The following is a 24,193-nucleotide window of genomic DNA, read 5'->3' on the forward strand; positions in this document are numbered from 1 at the left end:
TGGAATTTCTGCGTGCAAATTGTTACAGAGGTTTTTTTAAGTAAATCACACTCCAAATTTTTTTCAGTGTACGTCACCTCATGGGTCCAGATGTGGTGATGGCAAATGATAGCCTGGTGGGTCAGTCCAGCTTGATCTAGTGTCAGCTTCACTTTCCTTTCTCTCTCCAGTATAAACTCTGGACTGTCTACAATCTCCATGGGGGAGGAGCCTGGTAAAAAAAAATTACTGGGCCAATCAGGGTCTTTATTTTCATAAAGCCTCTACACATAAATACTGCTATTTTTCTATAACTGGTGATGTTTATAGGATATTAATGCTTTCTGAAACTAATGAATCTGCAGCACACACATGACCTCTTTTGGCACTGAGCTGCATTACAGTGATTACTCCCCAACAAGAGGAACCTCTCTTCTATCTGCTATACTGTCTCCTTTCACTTATTTTCACCCCTGATAGAGTGCACACATTATCCACAGTGTCTTTCCCCTCACTCTTTCTCCCTCTCTCCCTCTCTCTCTCTCCTGTTCTGTCGTTCTCACAAGGCCACACTCACTTTTCCTCTATCTAAACTCCGCTGTCTGAAATGGCCTCAGTCATAGTCTCTACCCCCTGTCTGGTCCTGAGGTATACACACACATGGTCAATTAATCCCTTTGCTCCTATGTCTGCAGTGCGTTGGGGGGGCACTTGTGGTGTAGTGGTTAGAGCGCCCACGCCCCCTATAGAGACTCAGTCCTTGTCACAGCAGACCCGGGTTAGAATCTGGCCCTGGTCGTTCTCTGCATGTCATCTCTCTATACCCTATTTCAAATCGATCTATCCACTGTATCAAATAAAGCTTGAAAATGCCCCAAAATAATCTTAGAAAATTAAATATTAAATAATAAATGCGCTGCATAGAGACTGGGGTGATATTTTTACCCAAAGTAAGAGAGCTATTCAATGTGGGAAAGTCATTACAATAAGAACCAACACGTGGAGAGGAGGCGATGGGGGCCTAATAACAGGAGAGACTGAGAGAAAAGGAGGAAGAAGAAAAGAAGTGGATTAAACGGGCAGGCTAATGAAGGGTAAACCAAGTGACACAAATAAAGCAGCTAATGAGACAGATGCTTCAACCTGCTGTGACCTTTTCCTCTTTATCTAATCACGCATGTCTTGTTATGGTCTTTTTTATTCACTGTTGACCATTAACAATTGTTGTCGCTGTCTGTTATAAGCCCCCGTGCAGCACTCATGCAGATTAAAGCCTCCAATCAAACCCATGTGTTGTACTAACTCCTATTTGTTTCACTTAACTCTCTATTGATTGCATGTATCCCCTGTTCCAACATTCATACTAGCGCGGTAGCTGCTAGGACTAGTTATTGTATTCTCGCAGAAAATAATATGAGATTTTGGCCCATTCCATCACTAGAGAAATGTGCTGAAGGTGAGGCTTGTGACTCATTCAAGTAAAACAAACTTTATAAAAATGTTTGGGAGCACCTGTCCTGAAGCATAAAGACCCACTTCACTGGTGGAAATATGAAGGTGTATTGAACTCTGAGATCCTATGTAATATAAATATGCAAACATTTTAGAAATTGGTTCATCCTAGCCTGATAAAAGGCAGAAAGAGTGTTTTATGGTCTCACTGTATCATCTTACATTTTACCATGTGTGACATCACACTTGGTAAAATGTAGGTTAAGGATTAACAGGACAGTTGGGCAAAGGGAAGACTGAGGGAAGAAAAACCTCATTCTTTATATTATAATAGCGATGTTATAATGATAGAATGCCGGTTCAGTATGGGTGAAGTATTCCTTTAACTCAGGTCGAGCATCAAATCTCACAGCAGCCCCAGTAGTCAATAGTACTGGCCAGGCAGCTGGGTCTACATGCCAGTATCCCTCGCTTGTTGTCATGCTGCTGTGATTAGGGGAAAAGCAAACTGCCCTTTTACACTTTCTTTTTCATACACATGCTGATGAATTCCCAGCTAATCTAGTCAACCTCTAAATGTTCCCTGTTGAAAAGGGGGGTTAACATCACATTGCAATGCAAAGTGCACAAACACAAAAAGGATATCATTTGAGCTATGTAGGCATGTGATTCTGTTCCCCCACACCGATCTGCAAAAAGCCTCCGCCAGATGTTCCACCACAGCTGGATCTGTGTGTCTATAAGGGGCTTACATTGACCCTACTTCATTTAATTGCTCGGCTACTTCGTTATCTTCAGACAAATGTATAGTTTCTGAAATGATTTTTACAAGCTAACTGTATCAAGCAGCCATATGCCTCGTGTTTTTTTTCTCGGCCGAGAGTGAATGAAGCTTTTAAGCAACAACTGCTGCTCTCGCCCCCCCTCGGGAACATGGACCGAGGCTCCGAAACATGGGCTGTTTGTACAGCATAATGTTTGCCCATGGACAGATAGAGCGTCTCAACCAAATGACTAATGGCATCTTTACAAAGAAGCACCATCTTGTTTTTTATCTCAGTGAAAGAGAAGACAAAAAGGGCTTGGTGACATGGATAGAAAGAACATGTTTCAGACAGGTTCTCTTTGAAGGTTCTCAAAGAACAACACGTCCCTGGTGAACCATTTGAAAGGTCCATACTGGAGAATGACAAGGTCTGTTTCTTCCTCTGGAGACTGTATTAGAGCCAATCACTGCTTAGACTGCATGGCTTTGAATCCCTAAAAAAGCTTAAGTGCAAAGATTAGACTGTGAGATGAAGTAGACATCCTTGTTCAGTTTGTATTATCTGACTGTGTACGGGGTCGGGGGTATAAAGGGTTTGGGTTAGGGTTAGAGTACAAATACACAATTTAGTAACATTCAGACCTGTCACATTTAACCCTATGAATATGACGCTATGTGTTTGAGAATGAATGTGTGGCACTTCATCAACGCGTCACTTGCTGTGCTTAGAGGTTGTTGTAGGGCAAGGCTATTTGGTACATTTGGGCTATTTAGGTATCCCTTATATGGTTTCTCTGTTATGCGGGGTTTTTTTCTTTTTCTCTATCACATGTCAACCGGGAATTCATCTTTGGAGGCAACCCCCTGGCCACAGAGAAAACAGTCTGTACGTTGGCTCTGAAACCAGAGAAATAGCATCAAGCAATATCCAATAATGCCTCTGCTGTGTGCAGGTGAGATTTTGTGCGGAAAGTGCAGATCCATGTAGGTTGAGAAAACAACAGCACTTGGTTTAGGGGAAGAGTGTCAAGACTACAGGGATCAGAGATCAAAGCATTCGCCTGCAGTGAGAGGAGGAAGAGAAGGAGGAAGAGGAGGAGGAGAGCAGTTTGACTGAAAGAGTTCGAGCGGAGTGCTCTTATACACAGCCTACGGGACTCTCAGGTGTGAGGCAGCTAGGGGAGGACAACTGTCCATTTTCCAATTTCATTTCTGTTGAAATCCCTCTCTCCATTCACACTATTTAGGTTGTGTGTGTGTGTGTGTGTGTGCGTGTGTGCGTGTGGGCGTGCAATGGTATCTTCCAGCTTGCCTGGAGACATGGCACTGTGTTTCACAGCTAGATCAGCCGTAACAACCACTTCCACTAGCAGAGCTGTCACCCGCCACCGCTAACAATGCTACAGCTCCCACTGCAAAGACAGGTCACATTTAACAAGGATAACAGCATGGACTATACAATATACTGCGCGTAAGGCTTGTTTCTCATCAAATTCTCTATACCTGTATGTTATTTCACATAGACTGATTGTATAGGAATCACCCACACACACTTGCATGATAGCCCTCAATTATTGTTTTCAATTAAAAGCTATTATTCAAAAGCAATGTGAGCAGAAAGCATGAATAGGAAATTTAGGCCCAATATTGTAATATTATTATTAGTCAGTAGATAGCAAGGCGATGATATATAAATAATATAATACATTTTAATATAAAATAACACTTGAGTACTTGATTGTACTATCAAGGTGAAACAATGTGTCATGGTCCGTCTTGTCCTGTCTTGGTTTTTGTGGTTTCCTGTTTTATTTTGGTATGTCTGTCTTGTTTCCTCCCCATGTCCTCTCTAGCTTCCCTCTTGTTGATTTGATTGCTGTTCCCTTCCCTGATGTGTTTCACCTGTGTCTCGTTATGTCTTGTATATATATATACTCTTTGTGTTCCTTTGTTCCTTGTCGGTTCATTATGGTGTTTGGTGAGTCTTGTCTCCTGTGTTACCTGTGTCTCTGCCTCTCTGCCTTGTGGCCTATTTTTGCCTTTTGGAGATTTTGTGTTCATGCCTGTTTTTTGGAGCTGATTAAATGATCTTTTACTTTACGTCTGCATTTGGGTCCTGCTTGCCTGCCTGCCTGCCTGCCACACACCTTAACAGAATGAACCGACCCGAAATGGACCCAGCAGACAGCTCTTTTGAGGTGGAGCTCGAGGAGGGTATTTTTACTCTTTCTTGCCTCAAAAAAACCTGGGAGAAGGCTCCCACACTCGACCACCGAGAGGCAGCCTTGAGGCTGGCACGTCGAGTTGTGGTATTACAGCCTCGGCTCTGGGAGTTCCTACCGGAGTGGGAAAATAACTTTTTATACCCATCCAAGGTTAGGCCTCCCAGCTACCAGCACAATCCCAAGCCTCTGCCCCCGGTCCCCAGCTTCAAGCCTCTGACCCCGGTTCCCTGCTTCCAGCCACAGCCCCTGGGTCCCAGCTACCAGCCTCCACCTGCTTTAAGGACTATCAGAGTGGGGGTGGTGAGTTTGGATTACCAGCAGTTTCCACAATGCGCTCCAGCTCCCGGGTTGACTCCGGCCTCCAGCAGCAAGCTCCAGTCTCCGGCTTCCAGCAACAAGCTCCAGCCCCAGGCTTCCAGCAACAAGCTTCAGGTACCGGGTTCCAGCAACCAGCATGCTAGCCACCTGCCCCAGCATGCTAGCAACCAGCTCCTGAAGGAACTTGAACAACCACAAGAACACTGTCCTCCTGGCTCCCCCCCACCCACCCCGTTTGGGTTTGAATTTTTTTTCCCTTCCTATTATCTTCGGTCGCCTGGTAGCCGACCTTTAGGGGGGGGTACTGTCGTGGAGGGGGACCGCCCTCCGTTCCTGTCCGAGGGGTCTCCTCCTCCCGAGGGATCTCCTCCTCCGTTGCCTCCCGAGGGGTCCAGTTCCCCGTTGCCTCCCGAGGGGTTCAGTTCCCCGTTGCCTCCCGAGGGGTCCAGCCCCCTGTCGCCCTTCGCTCCTGCCTGAGGGGTCGGGGGACCGCCCTTCGCTCCTGCCTGGGGGGACCTCTCTCTGCCCTGCCTTCCTCCGGGGGCCGGCCTTCGCCGTGGCTGGCCGCCTGAGTGGTTCTGCCTTCGCCGGTCGCTTGCGGAGGTCCGTCCTCGCCATTGCCGGTTACCTGTGGGCCTTCGCCAATGCCGGCCTCCAGAAAGGGTTCCTCGTCTTCGTCGCTGCAGACCTCCAGAGGGACGGAGCCCTCATCGTCTAGGCCGTCCGCCTGAGGCTCCCTGCCGTGCCTCTGCTTGCCCCCCAGGCCGTCCGCCTGAGGCTCCTGTGTATGTCCTGGGGCATGTTTCTGGCCGCCCGCCTGACACCCCTCCATTCTGCTCCACTCAAGTTCCCTGACTAGCCGGTCACCCCGTGCTCTGCCCCGGGCCATTTTTTTTGGTTACCCTCCTCCTGGCTCCCCTCCACCCACCCTGGTTGGGTTTGACTCTTTTTTTCTTCTGTTTTTTTTTTGGTCGCCTGGTAGTCGACCTTTGGGGGGGGGGGGGTTGGGGGGGGTACTGTCATGGTCCGTCTTGTCCTGTCTTGGTTTTTGTGGTTTCCTGTTTTATTTTGGTATGTCTGTCTTGTTTCCTCCCCATGTCCTCTCTAGCTTCCCTCTTGTTGATTTGATTGCTGTTCCCTTCCCTGATGTGTTTCACCTGTGTCTCGTTATGTCTTGTATATATATATACTCTTTGTGTTCCTTTGTTCCTTGTCGGTTCATTATGGTGTTTGGTGAGTCTTGTCTCCTGTGTTACCTGTGTCTCTGCGTCTCTTTCTTTTTGCCTTGTGGCCTATTTTTGCCTTCTGGAGATTTTGTGTTTATGCCTGTTTTTTGGAGCTGATTAAATGATCTTTTACTTTACGTCTGCATTTGGGTCCTGCTTGCCTGCCTGCCACACACCTTAACACAATGAGGGTTACTTGCACTTCTATATTGCTCTCTCTAGGTCGTCCTCAGACGAGCCCTCCATCGTTGCTTCCAGTCATCCCGATTCTCCATACATCTGGCCAGTTCATTGGTACTTTGCGCTCCTGCATCCTTCTTGAGTATATCCACGTATGTTAGTGTATGACGTCCTCGAGACCGATGACCATGATTTGGTTCCCAAAGTACCAATTTGCTGGCTGGCAGCTCTTGGTGTCTTTGGCAGTGTCCCGCCAGTCTCATTCTTCTAGAAGCTACTTTCTCGCTAACCCTTGGTATTCCTTCCAACAGGATACTGTTGGTAACATGAGTACTCTTGCTGATGTTAAGTACTGCACGCAGTAGGGGTGTGAACGGTTACAAAAAATTGTAAACGGTTACACGACCCCTTTTTTTTCGTGTACACGGTTAACCGTTTTTTTGTTTTATGAATTAATTAATTAATAATTTTTTAAAGTGGACCGCAGTCGCGCTTCCTCCGCATCATTGCCGCCACTGAAATGCCTGACAGATACAATTATGCTTTATAAAGTAGGCTAGCCTAAATAAGTAACACATAAAACTTATTTTTTTAAACAAAGGATTTTTCAATAGGCCGTACCAGTTTATTATGCAATGATAAACATGTCTAACGGAAACATTTTTTCGTGTCATAAACTAGGCTACAACAGCAGCAACAAAAACGGCAGCCTTGAAAAAGTTGATTACACATTTTAAACAAAATAAATAATAACTTACGGTTCACCTTAACAGAGGATAGATATAGTAGGCTATTTTTAAACTTACGTCACCACACACAAAAACATTTTTTACAGCGGCAACACAAACTGCTGCCTTGAAAAAAAGCAAGTCCACAGTTTTAAACAAAATTATAATGATCAATAATAATAACTAGGTTCACCTTAACAGAGGATACAAATAAGCCGACTCATAAGCCATGCCTGCGGTATTTTAAACACACGCAGAAGACAACAATAACAGCGGCGCCACAAACTGCAGCCTTGGAAAAATATTATTCCCGAAATTTAAACATTTTTAACATGACAATAATTAACTACAGGGCTGCATTAGACTGAATTGTTGTGTTAAACTAAACAAACACACACAGAAACACACTAAAAAGTGTCTGCCAGTAGTTGAATGATGCTGATTCTCTCAGCGTGTCCTCTTTTCTTTTTCGTTGCATGGTCTGGAAAGAAAATAATAAAAGTCTATAAGCTTGTATAAATGGCAATAAACAATGATAATAATTCTCATAATGGGAATAGCTTGAATAATAGTTACATGAATTACCTGGGCAGATTCTTGTTGAGGAAAATCAACATGTTGACGTTGTCGGGAAGAAGCCGAGAGCGTTGCTTTGACACCAGTAGGCCTGCAGCGGAGAAAACTCTCTCTGACGGCACGGAAGTAGCTGGAATGCTGAGAAATCTTTTGGCAAGCCTGGCCATGACAGGATACTGCTGCTGATTGGTTTTCCACCATGCAAGGGGATCTGTGTCCAGGTGACATGCAGGGAGAGAGAGATACCTCTCCAACTCTGACTCGGGATTCTCCTCTTCCTCATATGGCGCACCTAATAGGAAGGCCATGGCACTGCTTTTCTTTTGTCGTTTTGGAGCTGTCACATCGTCCCCGCTCTCCTCATCCAACTGTTCTCCTCGACTTGCCCTTCCCTTGTCCTTTTCAACTTCAAAAATCGCCTCCATGTGTGTCTTTGCCGCAGGTTGCATGTCAGGTGACATGAACCTGAGCTTCTTATGTCGGGGGTCGAGGGCTGCAGCCACAACAGCAGGCTTTGATGCAGTAATAGTGTCCCATGGGAGGAATCTTTTGACCAGTGACCAGTGTTCACAAAAGTCGCAACTCTGTCACTTCCACCTGATGGCTGCAAATGTTCATTCATCAGGCCGCACACCATCGGCTAGACCACTGAAAGGGAGACCTCCTCCTCTCCGCAGGACGCTGTTGTGGCCATCGCCAATGCCTTCAGGACAGGATCCATCTCCTCCATGAGTCTCCAGTACTCATCTTTTAATTCGAGGTTGCGCGCATCCGCGGGCTTGGTGACGGAGCGGTCTGACAGCACAGCGCAGACAGCCCACCGTTGCTCTGTCAGCCGCTCAAACATTCCATATATGGAATTCCATCGTGTCTTGCAGCACTGTATAAGTGCATGTTCTTTGACGGACATTTGTTTTTGTTTCACAGCGAGTGCTTGTGTAGCAGTTGTGCTGTGGTGGAAATGCGCAACCAGTTTGCTGCACGCCCCGATCATGCGCTCCAGGATCTGGACAGCCTTGAACCCGTCATTGATAGCCAGTTGGAGCGTGTGAGCAAAGCAACAGACCGACTCCCAGTCACAGGCTTGGTTGGCCTTTACAATATTTGCAGCGTTATCGTGCACGCACGCGCTCACCCGTCCACTGACGTTCCACTCCGTCACCACCCTTTCCAACTCTATTTGCAGATTTTCTGCTGTGTGCCTCTTCTCCATATTTTGTGTGGCTAATACATGGGCCTGCATTTGCCACTCTTCGTCTATATAGTGACAGGTCACTGTCATATACGATGTCGTGGTCAGGGATGTCCAGCAGTCCGTTGTCAGTGCGACATACATGGTTTGGTCAAGCAGGTGTTTAATTTTGGCCGAGCAATCTAGGTAAAGCTTTAAAACCCTAGAAGTAACTGTTTTCCTGCTGGGAATTGTGTAATCTGGCTCCAGAAAATTGATGAGCTTTTTAAATCCTTCATCCTCCACCACCGACATCGGTTGCATGTCAAGGCAACCTGGTCTCACGAAATCTCGTGGTATAGTACACGAAATTTAATCTATTGAATCGTGTACACAAGGACGATTCTTTGTTATTTTTCGTGGTGGTCCGGACGATCTGAATTCCAATGCATTTCAATAGGAATAACTATCGTCTGGCCGACCACGACTTTGAAACATAGTTGGGATATTTCATGTCGTCCTGCGAAGCACGAAATTTGTTCCGGTATCCTGGAAGCGGAGCACAGCGCTGCATTGATTTTCTTTTTTTATAATTAATTAGGCTATTTATAGCCTCTATGTGGTCGAGATTATTTTAAAATAGATGCATGGGATCCGATTATCTTCTAAATGTTGCTGTATGTTTTTTGGGATCGTTTTCCAACATTGTTGGTTCGTTACAGAGCCGTGTGTCAAAAGCAATATTGACAACGATATGATGTTGGCAACGACATTCTGAAGTCTCGGGGCGGCTCGGAGACGCTCGTGGTTGCTCGGGCGGCGCCTGATTCAGACCTTTGACCTCCGTTACGAATCAATGTGCGACGAAACAAGAGGGGGATGGAGTCTTTCCGGTAAGTTTGTTAGCTTCCTGTAATATTTTTTTTCTAAATTAGCGTTTTTATCAGGTGTTAATCTGTTTTTTGGCGATGTTTCTGTAAATCACGCAACATTAAGTTGGTTCAGTTTCATGTTTAAGTTACAGTCAATTTGCAAATGATTCTGGAAGATGTTATTTAAGTCTACCTTGTATAAAGCTATGGTCACATGCTAACGTAAAAGCTAGCTAGTGCTATGGTGCTATCAGATGGTATTTAAAAGGTGCTTTCGCTCCAATACAGTCCAATCCTCATCATTCATGTCAATTTTATTCTAATTAGCAATACACAGATGTGGAAAAATACAGAATGAAACTGTAATTTTTAAAATAAGTGAATAGTGAAATAACAGCCAGTAATAATAATATATGCTTATACATATTTACTAGTTGTCTATTCTGACTGGTAATGGGTCAGTGTTGGCATTAAACCATCAACATTACAAAAATTCGAGGTAAATTATATTAGAAGGTGCTTCTTAATATAAGGTAATATATGAACGTGCCATTTTGTCATTCTGCCTTTTAGCAAAAATTGTCCTTGTTTTTATTTTTTATTGTGATTGTCCTTTTTTTTTGTCTTTTTCTGTTTTATATTTGTCTAAAATATGGCATCTGAGTCAAATAGACAATTGAAAGAATGGCTGGAGGCGGGGGAAGCCTTGATGGAGGAGTTAGCAACTAAAAAAGTAATTTTATTTTTCTGTAACATCTGCATTATAGGATTTACCTTAAAGTATTTTAAATGTATAAGTTCCCTGCTCCACTACAGGTAATTATATTATCCTTGTTTTTACTTCTATCGTTCAAAGGAAGCAAAGAGCCACGGAGTCGAGGCTCGCATGTGTCCTGGAGGAGGAGAGATCAGGGGCCTCATTTATAAAGGTGTGCGTAGAAACCTTCCCAAAACATTGGTTGCGTTCCGAATCGCATACTCTTTCTTTTTTCTATTCTACATACTACATCCGACGATAAAAATAATCTAGTTAGGATGCAGTATGCATACTATTGGGACATACTTTACTCTCTTATTTCATCATAACATTGCGCCTTGATCTTGCTTTTATATCCGTCGCATCCCCGTTTGTTTTCATATGGAGGCTTCGTCGATGTGACTTCACGTGCGCACTGGATTGTGGGTCAGAATCCCCCAAATAGGATGCAGTTTTCAACACTAACAATCTTGGCCGCATGACGTAGGACATCCGGGTACTTCTAACCATCCTAAATCTGGCCACAAGAATCGGGACATCCTAAATCTTTTTTCTACATACTATATAGTAGAAAGTATGCTATTCGGAACGCAACCATTGCGTTCACACAAAGCCAAGAATGTGCTGCGCAAAAAAAAGTTGAGATGTATAAAACTGTGCGGCGCACAGTTGCACGCAATCTTCCCTTTATAATTACCCACCTGCGGTGAATTGTGCGCGGACGATCTCCGCCCCGTGTCATCCCACTTCACCTCCCAGTTTCATCCCACAATCTACCATACATGGCGAATGCTAAATAGCTCCTGAATATGATGACGCACTTAATAAGCACAGCATTTTGACTGACATGAGAAAAAAAGGGAGGCAACCGGCCGCAGGGCCGGTTGCCTCCTAACTGGCCTCCTAACCCCTAACCCTTCACAATTTTCAGTCAGTCACTAATAATTTTTCCTCCATGTTTTGTGTATTCAGTTGAACCTGCCGGCCCCAGGGAGCTTCCAGAAGTGGACGCGCCACAGGCGACGGAGATTTCTCAGGAGGTCCCTAGTCTTGGTATGCATATTTAATTGTGAAATCTTGTATACAGTCAACCAATCCACAAATGTTATTACGGTAATAGATCAGTGTAACTGACTCCTTTTTCCCCATATAAGATAAACAGCTTCAGAATCTCAGAGACCTTCTGAGTTCGGTTACTGTCCCAGAATCAGCAGAACAGGAGGAGGACACACCAACGGTATGTTTCCTCTTCCTTTTGCTTTTTGTATCCCACCAGAAGGTGATGGGATGTCATGCATGGAAATGGTTTACTATTGTACTTATGTGCTGTGATGTTCAGATAGTGGTCAAATATGATTTTCTGTTTTCAGCTTCATACAACCTGTGATTGCCCACTGTGTGCTCTCCAAATTCTTCGTACAAATGGACCCCGGGGATAAAGGATTTGCTTGAATGCAGATACTGGCCAGCAACCACCAGCTGCCAAATCCTGTTCAAGTTTGATTTCTTCACATCATTCGAGCAGATGAATTTGGCCAGCCCAGCTTTATCGCAACAAGCATTCATCAAAATGCTTGAACACCAATCCGGTTGCACAGGTAAGAACTTTCTTTTTTTCATTAGCAAGAATTTTATATTCCAAACTTAAAGATCTTTCATTGACAAAGGTTATACCATTGTGGTTCCAGACAGCACGTATCTTTTGGGAGTTTGCATTCTGCAGTTTCAAGAAAGATGAACTGTGCCTGGTAGAGCATTTTCAATGTCCGGCATGAACACCAAACATGCTGGCTATATCAGAATACGGGAATTGGAAGTATTACCGCTTCAGGAAGTCCAAAGGGTCAGTGAAATAATAATTTTCTCCTTTAGATGAATGATGTAGAAGCTGAACTACATTTCGCAAATGGTTAACTTACCGTATGCATTTTCTCAGGCAGGATCTGAGAAATGTATCCCTAGTCGTTTGGCATTAAATATTTAATCAATCAACCTTTATTTATACTCAGGGACACTGTAGTTTCCCTCATTTGCAGTGATATCGAGTTTAAAAGTAACAAACAGAATATGCAATACTGTTGGAGAGGAGGTGGAGCAGGTCAACAGCTTCCTCTCAAGGGCAGCTCTCACCACAAAGTATATGACCAAGTCAGGTTAGTTTAAGGATGAGTGTATGCTTTGAAAAAAAATATTATATTATTATATTGTATGCTTTTGGAAAAAAAAATATTCAGCAAAGATTACAACATAAAACTAAACAAACAGCAGATAGATACTTGAATAAAAACAAGACCAAAGATCAAATGGCACCATATCTGGTCAAATTAAACATAAGATACAGATTACACTTTAGGGCTTATATATGCATTTTTGCCCTTTTTAATATTCTAAATAGAATACACAGGGCAGAAGTGGAAGCAGACAACCTTGAGCGTCTCAAACAAGATCTCAACATCTCACTGGAGGGTGTTAGAAGTCATGTTAGAAGTCAGGCAATGGGCTACCACTGGTATGTTATATGATGGTTGGGGTGTACATTCACTTTTGGTTGCATGTTTTTTAATGGTCATCTTTGCTTGTTTTGTTTTTTCTTCGAGAGACATGGAGCTCAGAGTAGCCAAGATGGGTTCCAGAGAGAAATTGACGAGATTATCTTCTCTCTAAGAAGAAGAAAGCATGACCTCGATCAACAAAACGGTATTTGCTATTATGTGACTCAAGCTTTTTTCTTACTTTAGTTTAATTTTCACCATGTTTTTTGTAATTACTATGTCATATTACAGACAGTAACCAAACAAGGCAGAGGAAAAGAAGGAGACTTGGAGAGCTAAAAAATAAACTCCAAGAGAGGTTACTGCACTACAACACCATTGCTGCCAGTGAAGATAAAATCGACACTGGCGCAGCATGCAGTCTCTCTGGTCACTTCATCCTGCCTTGGGAAGCACAAGGAGATGGTAAGCAAAGTTTGATATCGTATAAATTCAAGTATAAACATCTGAGCCTCACTATCAATACTATCAGCTAAGGGCGGAAAGGTCTGGAAATAGTGTGTGGAAAAAGTAGGAAATCTGGACGAGCGTAAAATTGAATGGACAATACTGGCAAAAGAGATGAAACATGTTTATGCCTGTTGAAAGATTGTTAAATTACTTGTATTGGCTTTACATTCGTACCGTGGCCATGCACGATTTGAAAATCATTTTATATTTTACTTCATTTGGTTTACTGTAGCTGCTCTCCTCCTCGTGTGTGTTTTGAGAGAGTTGATCCCCACTAACCCTCCAACCAACAAAAAGTGGAAAATATTCAGTTTTTGATTTTACAATACGTTTTCATTATTAGCTGCAATGCTATCCTCCAAATGGGGAAACCATGGTGAAAAATGTTTAGTGTTTTGATTTTGTCACAGGAAGCAGGCCGCGATCAAGAAGCTCCTTCTTCAGGAGATACTGGACTACAACTGTCTGGACTCCACCACAGCGAGCATTGATGTCGCTGTGATGGAGCATTCGCTGTGATGGAGCATTCATGGCAGTGGTATATCAAGTTTTCAGATGCTTCATAACAGTTTAGGGGACTGCTATAAAGAGTAAACTAAACTAAGTAATAACATTGATTTTTATTTGATTTATCTGTGCTTTCATATGTCCTTCTGTGTCCTTCTGTTCATATTAAGTATGTATTTCATTTTGTGAAAAAGTAAATGTTTGTAGTTGCTACAATTTTGTAATGTTATTATGCAATATTGTCTAATGTATAAATACAACTTTTTGATTTCCTTAGCAAACATTTCCATGAAGAAAAGCATTCATGACCAGGCAATGCTTACTAGGAGGCTGCAAGAGGAGAAGGGAATTTTTGGTCGTGGAAACACTGCACATGGTTGCAGAACCAGGCAGTGGTTCTGAAGGAGAAGTTGGCTGAGCAGGGTAAGTTAAAAATAAACATTTATATATGCATTTAGGAATGTGTTTTAAATTAAATCTTAGTTTTTAAGTTTGAATTGGAGAGACCGTTTTATTCCACTGATGTTTTGTTGCCTTGTGAAGTAATCTTATTATGTTTATGTCTGTAATGATATCTCTTTTGTATTTTGAGATGGAGACCAGGGAAATCAGGGACTTGGCTGTCTGCTCAAAAGAAGGCATTCAGAGGTGTTGGAAAGCCTGCAGGAGGCCCTCAACTCTCAAGAAGAGAGTGGCCTTAGCCGTCCAGACAGCAGTGAAGATGAAGAGGGTAACATGATTTAAGTTATATACGTATGTATTGATGTTTGTTTGTTTTAATATTTGTTTCACAAACATAGACAATTAACTATTGAATTTACTTTTGAATGATTAGTTATTTGTGTTTTTAGAAGTGTTACACACCTAGTCAATTCTGAAACATTTTAGCTTCAGTTTGTATTCTTACCTCGTGTTTTTGTCCACTTCCCAAGATTGAAGCTGTACAAAGTATTGCGGTTAAGCCTTCGACTGTCATTCTGGAACACAGTCTTTCTTTCCAGTCACCTATCAACTGCATCACCAAATCCACCATCCAGCATCTCCAAGCTTCAGGCCACATTGGAAGACACTAGCAGAGATCATCTGTGCCTTCATCACGCTAACATGCTGCACTTTTGGAAACTTTTAAGAAATACAAAATTGTCAACTGTGCACTAGGGCTGTCCCCGACTAAGAAATTATCTAGTCCATTCCGATTGGAGAAGTCATCCATATAGTCAATTGATCGTCGATCTATATTTAAAATTGTCAGACCACAATGGTGATTTATAAATGCACAATGAGGGCCTCTACACATTACAGTTTTTTTTCGATTGCTAACCTACAGTGGGCACAACAGTCACTGGAGCTGAACAGTTCACTTCACCTGCAAAATAGGCTCAGTAGACCAAACACTATGAACCAGCCTCATTGAGATAACACACTGTCACTCAGAATATGCTCAGAGTACAAACACTAGCATCAAACCCCAATACACAAATTACAAACTTTTAATCTTTACAGTTTCGAATAATTTGAGTTACTTCAAACAAATTACGTAATATTTTCTGTGATGAAAAAGTGAAATTCTTTCACATTAAATTGTTTATTTTATAACATAACAGTTTTTAGGAAGACAAAAATAAATGGAAATCAGAAGTTTGCTTCAATAGATACACATGTTGTATATTTTATTGACAACATTTACAAATGTTGTATATATCTGTGTAAATAATATATAATTGTTATACAGAAATCAATTCCTGTAATGTTGTCATTTACTGCAGGTGATGTGAACTGTTCAGCTCCAGAGACTGTTGGTAGTGCAGACTGTAGTTAGAGTTTTGCACATTGAGCTACAGTTGTGCCCACTGTGGTTTAGCGATCGAAAAAAACTGTATTGGTCCAGTTGAAATTGCAATATACAGTGTTTAAAATGCTCCAGGATGAAATCCATTCTGTTTTGAATGTGTGGTTTACAGTTGTGACAGCAGTGTGTTATCATTTGAACAAAGTGCTGGAAATACACAGTGTTGTTCAGATTGTGATAAAAGCCAACAGCTAAGTGTGTAGATTTTGAAAATTGTGTTTAAGTTTTTTACCCTCTTTCACAAGCTTTCTGTAGGCAATTGTTCATTTTCACACAATGCTCTTTTTGTCAATTTCTTGCTGTATAATAGTTTCCCAGTAGAAGAAAAGTTAAACAGAGGCAACTGTGGAGATAATCCCCCTCCTTGTTGCAGGCTTTTCGTCCAGTGACTTCAAAGGAGACAGTGTCACTGTTCACACTCCACATAAGTCCCAAGACAGTTTGAGTTTAATTGTTCAATCAACCTGTTTAAATCTTTGTGAACATAATTAATGTATTTTCACTTGTTTTGGAAGGAAAAAGGAGATCCAACACTTAAGGTGAGTGCTGGATCTACGGTACTGTTTTCAACCGAGTGAATACTTATCAAACCTACCTGCATCTTTGTTACCTGATGGTTTGAATATACATACAGTATTATTAAATGAACTTGTGGAATAAAATAAACAATTTTAAAAACCTGTCTGTTTTTAATTTCCCATACCTCCTTTTACACAAAAACATAAGTGAGCTACAATATTAGAACCAATTTTGATGGTGCTTTGTGTAAGTGTATGTGCCATTAAATACTTTGAAATCAGTGCACACAAGTTCATGGCAAAAAGAAATGCTTCACATAGTCAAGCATTAGCTTGGTTTTTTATATATGACCACGCATGTAGTTTTTAAATATATATAAATAAATATAAACTACAAGACCAAGGTTGATAGCATGGTATGTTGTGTGTGTATTTCATGGCACATTCAAAATTGCTGGCTGTTTTTGACTGAAACGAGTGCAGACAGATAAAAAGCAGATTGCAAAAGCCTCAAATGGTCATTAATTTTCTTGGTTAGGATATAATACAATAATAAAACAAATGTGATTGCATTGTAGGCCTATGCTATTGTTATGCCGTTATGTTAAATAGTATACAGATTTGATTGCATTGCTATGTGTAGTTAATATGCTATACATCCTAAGAAATTACACCATAACCTATAGGCCTAACTACACCTTATTGGGTCAATATTGCTCATTTGTTTATTAATTTAAAAAAAGTGTGTGTGGGGGGTTGTCTTAATCTTTTAAAGTTACCCTACATTTAGACCTATATAATTGTTTCTGCTTTATGCCATCTCGTGTATTTGTCTGTGTGAATCTTATTAAATATTAATACACGTAGTTCATATAGCACTTCATAACTCAATATTAACAAATGGCATACAATACATGTACACCTAATGTACAGACAATAATGATAAAACAAAGGAGTAAAAGAGTAATGTAAAATAAATTCTAGGCCTATGTAGTCATTGTTTCTGTCAACATCCTGAGTTGTCTGTCTATGTGTTCATTTACATGATGGACCTCCTCTTTCCCTGCAGTAAAGGAAAGGCTAAGGCCTAAGCAATAAAAACAAAATTAGACAAACACCTTCACTTCACACATTGACATTCCCTAAAATCATATTACCATCATGTCACAAAAACCACAACTATAAAATAAAGTAGCCTATCAATATGAGGGCTTATTTTAAGAAATAAAAAAGTGATGAGACTGGGTATGTTTGGGATGTGGTTGAGTCTACAGCGGATAGGCCTATAGCCTAGGCTACATGTAGGCCTACTTCATATGGCTTTCTCTGCTTGAGTTCTTTCCATTTTTCCAGCTATAAAAGTCTGCAGCAAGATCTCTCATCTTTTTATTTGTCCCTCCAATGTTTAAATAAAATCTTAAAATACAAAACAAATAAAGCAAAATGAGACATTAGACTTCCTTCCCCGTGGGTAGTGAATTAAAAAAGGGCCACATCCTCCCCTTCAACTCTGTATTTCAAAACAGGAAACATGCAGGCTAGCGGTAGACTGTTCAACGTGACATGTTACTGTCCAGGTCGAGGCCTTCCCAACTATAGACTGCATTTGTAAAAACTGTACAACACATTTTTAATTTGCTCATATAATTTCAATATCTCACAAGCCATCCAGAGCTCTTTGAGGTGATAATCTGACAGGGGACAGAATAATCAATCAATCTATCATCTCTCATCTCTGTCTATGATCTGTGATCTTTATCTTTTGAAAATGTTTCTCATTTTATGGACACACACAGACACTGTCTGAAGCGTGGGCTTTATAGGCTTGATGCTGTGACCATGAAATGAACATTTTTAAATCTTTGTCTTAGAGGGAAACAAAACATATCGTTGGAAAGGTCTCGACCTACAATGTAACATTATGTCAGTGAGAGGATTCTACTGGGCTCCTACTCAGAAATAATGACCTTTGAACCTTGACCTTAGTGCATTCTTGAAGGCTCATAACTCAGCAACGAAAGGTGATACAGCCATGGTACTAACAGTTATAGAAAGTACCCGGCCTAGGCTATCATGTGATAAAATAGACAACTAAGGGCAATATAAAATGTGGGTATAAATAACATTTCAACCATTTAATTATAATATATTTAAAATATGTTAACAGAAATGTGTAAAGCATCACATTAAACACCTCACAGAACCCTCAATTTAGAATATTTAAGTCCCAATTTTTTTTTAAACTCAAATATTTTTTGAAAACTACATTTCCCAGAGATGCGTCATCCACTCTTATACTGTAGTTAGCCATAGTTGTAGTTCTTTCTTGTTTTCGAGCTAGGGTTAGGGCAACGGTGTTCAAAATATTTGTTACTAAATATATAACTTATCTGTAACAGACATAAACTGTATGTTACTGCCGAACTTGTAGATACACTGCAATGAAAAGATCTATATCGCAAAACCAGTATAAATTATAGTTTTTTTGTGACATATTCGCTGGCATTATAGAAGTGGGGTATTTGGGTCCATAGTTCTGGTTGTTTGCAAATTAGGGTTGCGAAAACATATATCTATTGGATCATATATGCTGTATTTAGGGGAGCCGATCTCATTATAACACTCAAGCGAGTTGATCTCACTTAGAAATTGTTAATGTGTTGTCTACTTAAGATATTTTAGCCAGTAATGTTAAAACCGTTGCCGAACGCGCTAGTTCCGCCACAACTATGCCCGGCGGAAATCGTCTGATGACCCGCCGCGCCGGAGTCCTCCTCATGCCCCTTGGTAGTGCAGCGGAGGAAGCCCACACTGCCCTTGTATTGTAGTGTGTCTACGACTTATTCCTTTTGAGTAAATATGAAGGTGTAATCCGGGTGAACTTGTGGACATGCCGCTGTTATACTGGGGAATGTTGGGAACTGACCAAAAGCAATGCGTTTGATTCAGATGCCAATAAAATAGCCTAAGCCTAAAGTGGGCTACAACACTGTTATGTTGAAAGCCGACGTGAGCTGAAGCTCATGTGTTGTGTTTGAAATGTCTTTTTATTAATCACTTTTAATCAGTTGTCAAATTTGTATTCTGCACAAAGGTTTTTCGAACAAAGCAGACTGGCGTTGTGTCGTCTCTATAGCAACGACAGCTGAGGATTATGGGTAGTGTAGTGGCTTCAGGATACTTCGTGGTGCCAGGTCCTCCGTTATCCAATGTGATGGATGCGCAGTGTCAGACTGACATCAACTCCTTGCATGGGTTCAGGCCACACAGGCACGTTGCTGGACGATACTGCTTTGGCATGCTGACCTTTGAACCTTGACATCGGCTTACAATTCAACTAAATAGGCTGAAAACATATTGCTATTGGTACAGAAAAAACATGACCTCAGCGGTTGTCAGTAGGCCTTTAGCCTGCTTATATATTTGATGCTGCAAATAGCATAAGGATCCAATAGTTTATGATAATGATGTACAGTATGACTGTGAGGTTAGGTAGACTTGAAATGCATTACTCCATTAACAGAACATAGAATCAATGTAAATGTAAGCAGAAAAATTAGAACATAGTACCCAGTATTAAATAAATGAAGTAGGCTATTTTTTAATTTAAGCCTCCCTGAAGTTAAACTCTATTGAGTCTTTACTAATTGGAGGTTGTCATCTCTACAGTATAGAAACAAGAACAATGTTAATAAATATGCAGAAACAAATTTAGTATTGAGTTGATATATTTTATTCAATTGAATCCTTTGGCTGCCAGGAATTGGCCCATGTCTCACCACTGAAAACAGAAATAATGTCTGTAAAGCATGTATCATTACAGAAGATGGGTTTAAAGGCAACAAGTAAGTAAGTAAGTAGTTAAAAGTAAATAGTAAGTAACAGTAATAATAACTAACATTAACAGAGTTAAATATTGTAAAAGTGCATAAGTAATGCAAGCTAGAGCGGTAATAAAATAAAGACTTGTTGGTAGAATAGCATGTAAGTGTAGGCGCTTGGTAGTGACTACAAGGTACGAGATGAAGCAGAAAAACATCAGAATACAAACCATTCTGGACATGGCTCCCAGGCAACCAGTATTTCAGCTTTGCCCTATGAAGAGATACAAACAACAAACAATAAACATTAATTATTTTGTTTTTACCTTTCACTTTTGAGTGTCATTAATACAATAACATTGTTCTTTACAGTATTTGATGTTGTATTTATTGTTTGACAAACTGTCTGTATATGTGTACATCAGTCACAACAGATGAAGAAAATACCAGATGAAGAAAATACCTATCATCATGGTTCGCATTGCCACTACATGCTGCACGCTTATACATCCTACAGCACAGCACACAGTACAGTACAGTGTCTAACCTTTTTGACTCTTTTTCCAATCACATCCTTGATGGGGAAAACCTGCATACTGGTATGGTAGGAGCAATCTGTGAACATCCAAACAATAATTGTTATAGTAACAAAATTAATTAATTTATGATTGAGACTTTAGTAGCTGAGATATGATATGATTTGATATTTTGAGGTTGTCTGTTATTAGTAAATAACTGTTAAAAGTAGTAAAACACAACAAAAATCAATAGAACCATCACGAATAACCAGAGGGGTATACTACGAAGCGAGATTAAGGGCTGAGCGAGGTCTGTTGCCAGAGTTTTCAGTATCACGAAAGGTGGCTCTCTTTCTACCTGGCTAGATCACCGTGGTAACAGAGGCTGCACGGCTAACCTGCCCAGACCAGTTTTTGTTGCAGAGTTTGAGCTTAAATTCGGCTCTTAGAGCGCTGCCCTTTAAGGAAACTACACATTTTGAAATCCCGCGGACCTGACTATATTGTCTGAGCAATACTTCTCACTGAGTAAACTAGTTAAATCAGTAAACGTATTGATCAGTAAGTAAATGAACGAAACGAGGCCGTGGCATAAGGCTTACATTAGAGTGAATTGTAACATCGCGCTGCGGCTTTTTGCCACATGCATAGTTATTGATGCAGAAAATGTAAAATAGCCTGGACCTAGCTACTGTATGCAGCGCCACTCTATGTTCTCACCTCAAATGATTTTACCTGGTGATCTACACACACTGGCTCTTAATGAAGCGTTCTATAAAATCACAGGTTGTAACATTATTTCACTGTAGGCTTCTTTCTTTTCCTCAGTAGCGATTACAGTTGGGACGTGACAGGTGACAGCTGTCACAGTTCGGACATCACTGCAGACTCGCAGGTTAAGCTTCTCACAGTAGATTCATATTTGTCCGGAAAATACAGACTACAGGTTTTGTATCTAGGCTATTTATTTTAATGGTATTTATAAGATGCAAATAAAGGGCTATTAGCCTAAATCAAAATCAAAATTGTATTCATTTTGATGTGGCCCAAAACTACAGTGGTTTTCCACATAGGCTATGCTATTCATTAGGGGACAGTGTCAGACTTAAATCAGATTATTAAGTGTAGGATTATCATTCAACTAGGCTAAATGGTGTACTGTTTAAATCAGAGTTCAACCTTTAATTGCTTTATAATGTCACGTTACGCACTGCGAGAATGATCTGTAAAATAAATTAATCAATTCAGTAGCCCAATTTTCTGACAACATTCCACTATCTCCTTATTTGCAGTAAGAATTTTTTTCGGCTCTTTGTTTTCTGCTGTTCTGTGATAATTCAGACTGACAAACTCTTCCTCTTGAGTGAAGTCAGCGAAGTCAGCTGCTCGCAATCAGTCCGTTAGTGTAAAGTTAGCGGCACAAGATCAGTCCAGTCTGTGCGGAAGCAGAGTCAAATGACGGCCAAACGCCCCCTCTCATGGGGACGCGCACAGAGCCTGAAGCTGAAACCCTCGTTCAACATAAGAGGTTGATAACTGCCTTCGTGATACCGGTTAGCTCTGAGCGAGGGTATGTGTTATGTTGAACCAGATCAAAAAAAGAGAGCCGGGCTCTGTTGAGTTTGTTTCTTAGTATACCCCTCAGAGGGGTGTACTACGAAGCAAACTCAACAGAGCCCGGCTCTCTTTTCTGCATCTGGTTCAACATAACACAAACCCTTGCTCAGCACTAACTGGTATCACGAAGGCAGTTATCAACCTCTTATGTTGAACGAGGGTTTCAGCTTCAGGCTCTGTGCGCGTCCCCATTAAAGGGGCGTTGAATGAGTCATTTGACTCTGCTTCCGCACAGAATGGACTGATCTTGTGCCGCTAACTTTACACAAACGGACTGATTGCGAACAGCTGACATAAAAAAAGAAGTGTCCCGCTTACTTCACTCATTCAAGAGGAAGAGTTTGTCAGTCTGAACAATCACAGAACAGCAGACACAGAGCTGTCAGCAAAACTGTTACTGCAAATAAGGAGAGAGTGGAATGCAGTCAGAACATAGGCTGTTTGACATTAAAAGGAATTAAATGTCAAACTGGAGTCAGAAGATTTTAACACTACACCATTTAATTTACACTATACAGGCTGACTTTTCTATATTTTTACACTGTAGGCTTGTCCCACTCAATCATGTAATTTAGGCTACTGTAGCCTATGTCTGACACTGTCCAGTAATGAACGGAGTATGTGGGAATCACTTTAGTTTTGGGCCACATCAAAATTAAAATATGTTTTAATTATTTGTGATAAATACACCACAAACTAATACGCCTAAATATAAAGCATGTGCTCTCTGTAAATATTTTGGACAAATACTGTCCAGCAGCTTCAGTGAACCTGTGAGTCTGCAGCGATGTCTTATGTGACAGCTGTCACTGAAGTCCCAAACCTGACGCTACTGATAAAAAATAAATAAATAAACACAGTGCACTAATGTTGCAACCTAGATTGTATGCTTCTTTAATACCCAGTGTGTTTAAATGGCCAGGTAACATTACAAACATATTCAGTTAGAGCAAGAACAGCTTTGCATACAGTGGGCTATTTTATATTTTCTGCAATAACTGAATGCATGTAAAAAATACATCACAGCACATAAGTACAATAGTAAACCATTTCCATGCATGACATCCCATCACCTTCTGGTGGGATACAAAAAGCAAAAGGAAGAGGAAACATACCGTTGGTGTGTCCTCCTCCTGTTCTGCTGATTCTGGGACAGTAACCGAACTCAGAAGGTCTCTGAGATTCTGAAGCTGTTTATCTTATATGGGGAAAAAGGAGTCAGTTACACTGATCTATTACCGTAATAACATTTGTGGATTGGTTGACTGTATACAAGATTTCACAATTAAATATGCATACCAAGACTAGGGACCTCCTGAGAAATCTCCGTCGCCTGTGGCGCGTCCACTTCTGGAAGCTCCCTGGGGCCGGCAGGTTCAACTGAATACACAAAACATGGAGGAAAAATTATTAGTGACTGACTGAAAATTGTGAAGGGTTAGGGGTTAGGAGGCCAGTTAGGAGGCAACCGGCCCTGCGGCCGGTTGCCTCCCTTTTTTTCTCATGTCAGTCAAAATGCTGTGCTTATTAACACTAGAACCGCCACGGGGTCAATTTGACCCGTGGTGGTTTTTCAACTGCCCATAACTATACTTTTACGAAATATTGAAGCCCCCAACTCTTTGACTTTTCCTAAAATTGTGTTGTGATGCTCTCCCTATGGTTAAATAAAGTCACAATTAAACTGGATTAAAAAAACAGGCATTTATACCTAGAACCGCCACACTGGGTCAATTTGACCCGCACAGGACAATGGAATATTTTCGAGCAGGTTGCTAGGCAACGGCATTGATTTGGGTCCGCGATCTGACAACTAGCCTACGTGCAGTCATTCATAAACACTTACAATAAATTAGAGATGAAGATAAATACCTAACAACAAGTTACTAAGTGAAATGAGTGATGTGAGTCTGATAGCGAGAGATCAGAACTGAGCGCTGTCTTCCACACACCGCGGCTCGCAGCTCAACTGACAGACAGCTGAGTGCTGTCTGTGAGCCGGACAGAGAGCGGCGGAGGGATCCTCCGCCTCAAAACATGTCAATGTGGGGAAAAATGAATGAATAATCAATTAGAGCTTACCTAAAAATAAGGTTGCCATGTTACTGTTT

The sequence above is a fragment of the Ammodytes marinus genome (genome assembly GCF_949987685.1).
Source record: "Ammodytes marinus genome assembly, chromosome: 10".
In the NCBI taxonomy this organism is placed as follows: domain Eukaryota; kingdom Metazoa; phylum Chordata; class Actinopteri; order Uranoscopiformes; family Ammodytidae; genus Ammodytes; species Ammodytes marinus.